Source organism: Camellia sinensis, chromosome 14 (assembly GCF_055761805.1).
Source record: "Camellia sinensis isolate YWXY chromosome 14, ASM5576180v1, whole genome shotgun sequence".
In the NCBI taxonomy this organism is placed as follows: domain Eukaryota; kingdom Viridiplantae; phylum Streptophyta; class Magnoliopsida; order Ericales; family Theaceae; genus Camellia; species Camellia sinensis.
In genome coordinates this window covers 30,383,986-30,392,663 of record NC_138974.1, presented here as the reverse complement: position 1 = coordinate 30,392,663, position 8,678 = coordinate 30,383,986, and the positions used below count along the sequence as shown (strand labels likewise).

Below are 8,678 nucleotides of genomic sequence, written 5' to 3'. Positions count from 1 at the left end.
CATAAGTTCTCTTTAAGTTTCAATGTGGGACAACATATTTCAAGGAAACACATATTTACTTCTTTAAATGTTCATTCCACGAACCCGAAATCAACGTTAAGTTCCCATTCACTCATAAATGGTTTTGACGAACCGTCTTCATCGTGTGACTTGCCATGCGACAAGGAATACGTCACCTCTTTAGACCCATCTTAAAAGACGTATGGACCCTACTCTATTTTGGGCTCAAAGTTGGCTCAAAATAAGCCTATAAAACCAAATTTCCAACAATCCCCCACATGAATGGAATTTGACGGAGAGAAAATGCAACAACATGATCTAATTACAGAAAATACAGAAATTGGGAATATTTTGCGAAGGATAGGTAGCTTTTGGCTTTGAACATTCCCTTGTGAGACACTATCGGATTTACTAGCTAACCAGTGAATATGATGTCTTGAACTGTTCAGCCGTTTATGTAAACCAAGACAATATAACTCACAGTATATTCCTAGGCATAGTTTAGTTCTCACTATTGTGTTCATTTTGGCCCTGAACAACCTGGTCTTTCATGAGTGCTCTAGAGAATTGTAACTTTTCACAAATTTCATAGAACCGGCCCAGTTCACACTCATATAGGTGATCCTTATTTTGAGTCTTTTAAAAACTCCTCTTGAAAGATACCCCTCTAGGCTTTTTCAAGATATAAGCGATCATTAAAAGCATAACTTACCCTAAGTCCCCTGCATACAACACATGTTTGCAGATATCACTCTCATCATAGGAATGGATAGGAGATTGACTCCTTTAGTGATTTTTGGTGAGCTACATATAACTTAGTTGTCCCTTTGAACTTAGTTCTTGGGATCTCCAGTCATCTAAGTAGGATTACCATTATGATGACTCTGATATAATAGGTTCTAATCATATTCCTCTCAATGAACTTTCCCTCATTTGCTCTCTAGTCAAACTTTTTGTTTAGTGGACGCTATTTTTCGTTTGACCTTCTCAATTATATATCATTAAGTAGTTAGTGGATCCATTATATTGTCTTTAGACAATATTCACAACTGAAAGCAAATGTCCTACGGTATTAAGCCTTTGATTACATCGAGACTTACCATTACTCTATGTCACTCCCATTTCCAAATTTAAACAATAAACATAGAGTTGTTCCTTAGGAGTTAATGAAACCATATTTGTTTCTACTCCAACTTTGTCCTATAAAAAGAATTAAAATTCTTTGTGGACCTACAATCGGAACCGTTACTTTGGTAAAATCTTCCAAGCACCCCCACATTTTAAGCATTCCAAGGAAACTTTAATTTCTCTTGTTGGTGTATGTAAAAAATATTAATACACCCCCACAATTCTGAGGTAAATCAAAATATATTAATTGGTGTGCTTGAACTAAATAACAAGATGTAAATTGCTTTGTGAATATAATCACAATAATTTGTCTAAAATACAATTAAACTTCATAACTTTCTTTTGCAGTATAAAGGAAAAATGGCTAATACCGGTTGTGACCACAACACTATCAAAAACATTTCTTTAGCCAAGCGTTATTTTTTTTTGGTTAACTGCAACCCTTAATTCCAATCTCAACATGAAATAAAAATATCACTGTATAATGACATTTACATATTATTTGTCTTATCCATTATTGGTGACTACGTCGACAATTACCAAAACGTCTTTCACCCATGAAATATTTTAACTTTATATAATATTTCATTACGGAGTTATCAGTCACCACACCAATTCTTGTAAGAGCATTAGCTTCTGTAGTCATCAATTCGAAATTATAAAACAAAATTATAATTAGAATTTTATGCTACATAGAAAATTAATCCAAATTCATAGAATTAAATTCTGTAAAAATAAAAGAAACAAAATTATAACTTTTATTTCCAATTAATTTGAAAATAAAATAAAATTGATTTAACTAAATTAATTCCACACAAAAAATTAAATTTCTGTAACACTTTAATAATTAAAATACTAAAACATAATTTTAATTAATGAACACTAAAAAATTGTTTATGAAAATCATAATTAGTTTCTGACAAACTTCACAAATAAATATTCTGAATTGTTAATGACACCAGTATATTACTACTAGTTGTCAAATAAAACAAAACAATATATTACTATTATCTATCAAACAGTATATTACTACTATTTGTTTTCCAACCAGAATATTATTTTGTAAAACCACAGAAACTAATTTCTATAAGAAGAAGAAAGAAGAAAGAAGAAAGAAGAAAGGAAACAAATGAAAAATTCTGTAAACAGAATAATTCGACTCTGTCTTAAGATTGTTGGAACAATCTTCTGCGTAGAATAAATAAATTGAAACAAATAAAATAAATTACGTACCAAATTTATTTTTACTGAACCAAACAAATAATTAAAAGATCAAGTCGAGTGTGAGACACTCTGTTCTTAAGACAGATTCGCCCAGTTACGGTGTTTACGGATAAATGGCGTCTATCTCCCAGGATACAATGATCTTCACAAATTATAGTAGCACTCTAAACAATTTGTACGGCGAATCAAACCTGTGTTCTTTACCCTATTTATTTTTTTCTAAAAATTATATGAAGAATAATACAATTAAAGACCAAAATTGGACAGCAAAAAGGAATTTTCCAGACTTTTTTTGGATGTTAAAGACTGCTGAAATGGCTGGTATATATAGGCAAATTAATCTGCCGAACAGGTGCTATTTTTGAATGAACAAATGCAAAATTTAAACTAAACAGATACAACACTATTTCAACGGATAACTACTGGGCAGCTAAATCTGTTGAAACTGCAGTAGTTTAAAAAACCTGTCTGGTAGATTTGAATCTGTTTGGGAAAAACAGATCCGTCTAGGTGCAACAGATATTGTTTGGACAGTTAATCTGTTTGAAAAAATGAACTAAAGAAGTAACAAATGGACAGAAAAATTAAATTCAAAAATGAATTAATTTCGATCAAAATTTTGGGAAAAATTCAAATGAATTTTCTTCAAAAAATTAATATAAGAACCAACCCACACTGGCGCTCGAACAAACGGACAGCGGCAGTGAGCATGTGTGGTGGTTTTAGCCAAGGTTCCATTTGTCTATAACTCCTCCCTTTTACAAACTTGGGATGCCCCTTGGGGCCCAACCCAAGTATTATCACCTAGACCTTATATAGACACATAAGTTCTCTTTAAGTTTCAATGTCGGACAACCCATTTCAAAGAAACCCACATTCACGAACCCGAAAACGACGTCGAGTTCCTATTCACTTATAAATGGTTTTGATGAATCGTATTTACCATGTGACTTGCCATGCGGAACGAAATACGTCACCACTTCAGACCCACCTCAAAAGACATATAGACCCCACTCTATTTTGAATTCAAAATTAGTCCAAAATAAGCCGATAAAACCAAATTTCCAACAAAACTTCATGGACATACCAGTTAAAGCAGATGTAAAAGAAGTAAACCTCACCTTCAGCAGAGGCCAAAAGTCCACTGCCACTTTCAGGCTAACCAACCTCATGCACACCATGTCTGTAGCTGTTTCACCCTCCACCACAAACCCATCTTCTCTCTCCTTCCCCAACCCTTTCTCTATCCTCCCACCTCTGTCTACCTCCTTCTTCACTCTCCACCTCTCTTCTGATCGCCCACCTCTCTCTTCTCCTCCTGACACCATGCTCGTCCGATCATCCATGCTCCCCACCGGCAAAACCCATCAGGACGATCTCTACCGCCTGTTTTCCAAGCCCGGCGCACACATCTTTAAGGATGCCACAATTCCAATCTCTCTCGTAGGCCCTCATGTCATTGCATCTCTTTTCTCTCCTCCTTATAACAAGTCTCTTGAAGTCTCTTTTCTCTTGTCTAAAGCGATTTCTGGGTATGATGAGTCTGAGAGCACGAATTTGCTCAAATCTGCTACTGGGTTTGGAAATTCTTACTTCGTATTGGCTTTGATCGATGCTGGGGCTGATATTAATCATAGGGATTCAAACGGGCAGTCTGTGATGTCACTGGCTGTTCAATCAGGGAATATTGATTCGGTTCAGGTTTTGATTGAATATGGGTTTGTAATTGACCATTCGATTGATCGGTTTTTGCACGATGCTGCAGTGATCGATCCAGCAGATTTAACGGAGTTATTGTTTCTGGGTTTTGCAGATATCGATGTGAATTCAATCAATTCACAGGGGCGAACTGCTTGTTAGAATTTACCATAACCCACTCCACCTACCACCTCTACTACCACCCACTTCACCTACCACCTCCACTACCACCTACACCTACTACCATCTTCTCTTCTATATACAGGAGTTATATAGGAGTTGTAATTTATTAAATAAATATCAATCAATAATACATAATTTCTTACATGGTATCAGAGCACTAAGATTTAGGCCTGTTTTTTTTTTTTCCTCACCGGCGGGCAGCCGGCCGGCAACTTTGCCTTCGCTGCCCGCTGAAATTTTCTACACATTACTTCGAGTTCTTCGCCATATTGCTCACGAGTCTTAGGCGGGCTTGCCTTCATATTGCAGCCCGATTCGGAGCCTTCCTTGCACTGCCGAAGGAATCCTTTAACCATCAGTCCGCAACCTTCTTCCGGTAAGTCGTTCGCCGAAAAGTCCATCGCCGCCGTACACTCCGGCCTCACCAACATCGATCAGCTGGCGGACACCCCCACCCGCTGCTCCCACCACCGTCGCGCCCAGTTAGCGCCCTTCTTCCGGTTCCCCGCCGACATCCTCCTTGACGACGACGACTTCCACCTCGCCTCCCTCGACTTCCCTTATGTTGCAGAACACCGTTCTCTGGCATTCTCATGGCTGCTGTGAGATGGAGGGTGAGAGAGAGTACACTGCTATTATTTTTTCTGAACTCACCCTTCCACCACTTTTATCTTTTATCTATTTTTTTATTTTATTTTATTCTTCTACAACACCACACCAAGCAACCCACGTGTACCACCTTGGAGCATGAATCTGAGGATAAATCAAACCCCAATTCAAGCATCCTCCCACTTGCCTTTCTTTTTCCTTTTACACCGTTCTCTGGCATTCTCATGGCTGCTGTGAGATGGAGGGTGAGAGAGAGTACACTGCTATTATTTTTTCTGAACTCACCCTTCCACCACTTTTATCTTTTATCTATTTTTTTATTTTATTTTATTCTTCTACAACACCACACCAAGCAACCCACGTGTACCACCTTGGACCATGAATCTGAGGATAAATCAAACCCCAATTCAAGCATCCTCCCACTTGCCTTTCTTTTTCCTTTTTTTATTATTTTACTCTCTCTTTTGAAAACCACTTACCTTTCTTTTTCTTTTTTTTATTATTTTACTCCCTCTTTTAAAATGAAACCGACAACACAACCCCAAGCAACCCACGTGACCCATTATTTTTATTATTTTTATTATTATTATCTCTCTATATATATATATATATTTTTTCTTTTTCATCCCCTTCTTTATTTCTTTATTTATTTATTATTCTTATTATTATTTTTTTTCTCGATTCTTTTCTTTAAAAAAAAAAAAAAAACACTACTCCACCATGCCGAATGCAACGCCCACTCCATTTCTTTATTTTTTTTTCTTTTACTTTCCAGACCACTCACCCGCACACCCATTGCTGTGCTCATGTATATCTCTTTTCTCTCTCTCTCCCACTTTCAAACCGTCTTTATCTTTTATCTATATATATCTTTATCTCTTTATTATACTATATTCCCAAACACTCATCACACGCATGCACATGGCAGACACCACTCCATTTTCTTTCTTTTATTTTATTTATTTCTTTATTTTTTTTTTCATTTAAAAAAAAAAAAAAAAACAGAGGAAGAAGACAAACTGCACACCAACTTATTTTATTCATGTCGGGACTCCCCCCACCCCGTTCACCATTTTACATCCAAAAAAAAAAAAAAAAAAAAAAAAAAAAAAAAAAACCCACATCCACAGGCCGGATTTTCTTCTCTACTCTGCCGCCGGTCTCTTCTTCTTGCCTCCGTCCTGAGCGGCCCTTGACGGTGTTGCCTCCGTGCTTCCTCGACCACCAAGTAAGTTGCCTCCTCCCTGCTCCTCCACTGCAGCATATGGCGGCCCTCCAAATCGGAACATCACGGTGGCCTTCCGCTTCAGCTCCTTGTTTTCTGCCCTTAGCACGCTTATCTCTGCTCGCGCATCCTTATACATGCGTTGGAGCAGAGCCAGCTGGGAGTTTAAATGCTGCACCTCATTTGTCCTACTCTGCAGCCGGTTCGACAAGTTTGTGACCGCCGTCATGCTTTCCACACATGCCTTCAGAGTATACTGATTGGCCTCCACATCTGACTGCACTGCCATTCTTTGCTCCACAGACCGCATCGGAAAGTTCAACGGAGTAAACTCCGGGGCGCTTGGTTGAGGTTCCAGTGCCACCGCACCAGTTCTCTCTCTTGTTAACTCGTTGAGGTCAGGAAAGAGGGTGAGCAGTCCACGGGAAGACGAGGACGAGGCCATTTTCTGGACAACAGCGTGTTACAGAATATCTCTTGCAACAGAGTGTTACAGACTCTCTCTCTCAGCACAATGAAGAGTTTTTCAGACTCTCTCTCTCAGCACAACGAAGTTTTTTTTTCAGAGGTTTTTCGCAGCTTTTCTCTGCCTCAGCCTCAGCCTCCGTCTTATAGCCGAGGCAGCCACGCGCATCGCGCGCCTCTTGCCACCAGCCGACAAACGGGCACGCAAGCCAAGGCGCCCACGTGCCTCGCCATCATGTCCGGCACACCTTTTGATGAATTGGGCACGCCTTTTGATGGCACGCCTTTTGACAAAATTGGGCACACCTTTTGAGTGTGCAACCTTTTACAACGGTCCGACAAGACCCCATAAACTGTCCCGACATTTGATTCCGGTTAGCATTCAGTGTCCTCTACAACGTTATGACACCCCCTTCCAGTGTCCTCTACCACGTTATGACACCACCGTACAGTGTCCTCTACACCGTTATGACACCACCATACAGTGTCCTCTACAACGTTATGACACCACCATCCAGTGTCCTCTACCACGTTATGGCACCACCTTTCAGTGTCTTCACCAACGGTCTGACACGACCATACAGTGTCTCCTATCTTTTTTTATTTTTATGTATTTTCTTGTTTTGTTCCTCTCTCCAAACTCAAGTTGGTTAATTTCTATCCTCCTTGAGTTTGCGGGGGGCTGTTAGAATTTACCATAACCCACTCCACCTACCACCTCCACTACCACCCACTTCACCTACCACCTCCACTACCACCTACACCTACTACCATCTTCTCTTCTATATATAGGAGTTATATAGGAGTTGTAATATATCAAATAAATATCAATCAATAATACATAATTTCTTACACTGCTCTTCACGTTGCGGCAATTCATGGGCATGTTGAGGTTCTTCGATTTCTTGTTTCCATGGGTGGTGATCCTGATGCTGTGGACTATAATCGTTGGACTCTGCTTCATTATGCTGCCTCCGAAGGGCACCATGAGGCGGTTGAGTTTCTGCTGAATTGTTCGATGTTTGTCAAATATGCTGTGAATGAAGATGGAAAGACCGCGTTTGCTTTGGCAGTCGAAAAGGGTCACTCGGATTTGTATAATATGTTGCATTTGGGCGATGCGTTGCATAGAGCTGCAAGGATTGATGTTCATGCGATGAAGAGTTGCATTGTGGAAGGAGTGAATGTGAACGGAAAGGATCAGAATGGTTGGACTGCTCTGCATAGAGCTGCATTTAAAGGAAGAATTGAGAGCGTTAAGACCTTGGTTAGTAATGGAGCTCAGATTGATCTTCTTGATGGTGGTGGATACACACCGCTTCGTCGTGCGGTGAAGGGAGGGCATATGCAGTTGCAATGTATTTGATAGCTCATGGGGCTAAAGCAAATGTTGTGAAGAATAATAGTAGTATCAAAGGCTTTGAGATGGTTCCTTTCAATATGGATTTTCAAGAACCATCCTTCTCTTGTAACCACTCCCTTGTGTCAAGAGAAAGAAAGAGGTTGATCCTATGTTCGATAGTTTCTGAGTTGTATGGATTAATAGCAAAAATTTGTATATGATTTTAGTGATTTTTGTGTAGTTTGTAGAGAAGGGTTGTGTTTCCCTCTCACCAGATTGTACATGGGAGTCCATGGGGGTTGTGTGAGCCTCAGATCTTCTATTCAATCTATGTTCATTATGAGGATTTAAATGTATCCAAGCCCATGAAATGAATTAAGGTTTTGTTTTGGAGTTTCTGATCTTGTTCAAAGTTCGTTTTTCCCCTGTAAGTCTAGTCCAATTATGGTACAAAACTAGGATTAGGTACGATATTCAAAAAAATTGGTGAAGTATGGACATTGTGCGGTAAATAAGAGCCCCATTTTGTTAGGTACCTTATTCAAAAAATTAGCATGGTCATTGTTAGTTCGTATAGTGTTGGCGGCCTTGCATGGTTGGGGAGAGAGAGAGAGCGTATGATTTGTTTTTCCGTCCCGATCAGAGTGAACCTTCATCTTCAATTCAGGCAGTGTGCATTTAAGGTCATATTTATTTGGGCCGATTGGATTATATGAGATTAACATTTTTAGAAGTACTAGCCTTTAGATTATCAATGTTTTCGAATTGAATATCTTGTCCTATATTTAAATTGGCTTAGGATTA

At 39.1% G+C, this 8,678-nt stretch overlaps 1 pseudogene; it reads left to right on the top strand.

The window, feature by feature from the left end:
- The first annotated feature begins 3,427 nt into the window (after positions 1-3,427).
- Positions 3,428-8,270, top strand: LOC114269501 (protein VAPYRIN-LIKE-like; annotated as a pseudogene).
- Positions 8,271-8,678: the final 408 nt, after the last annotated feature.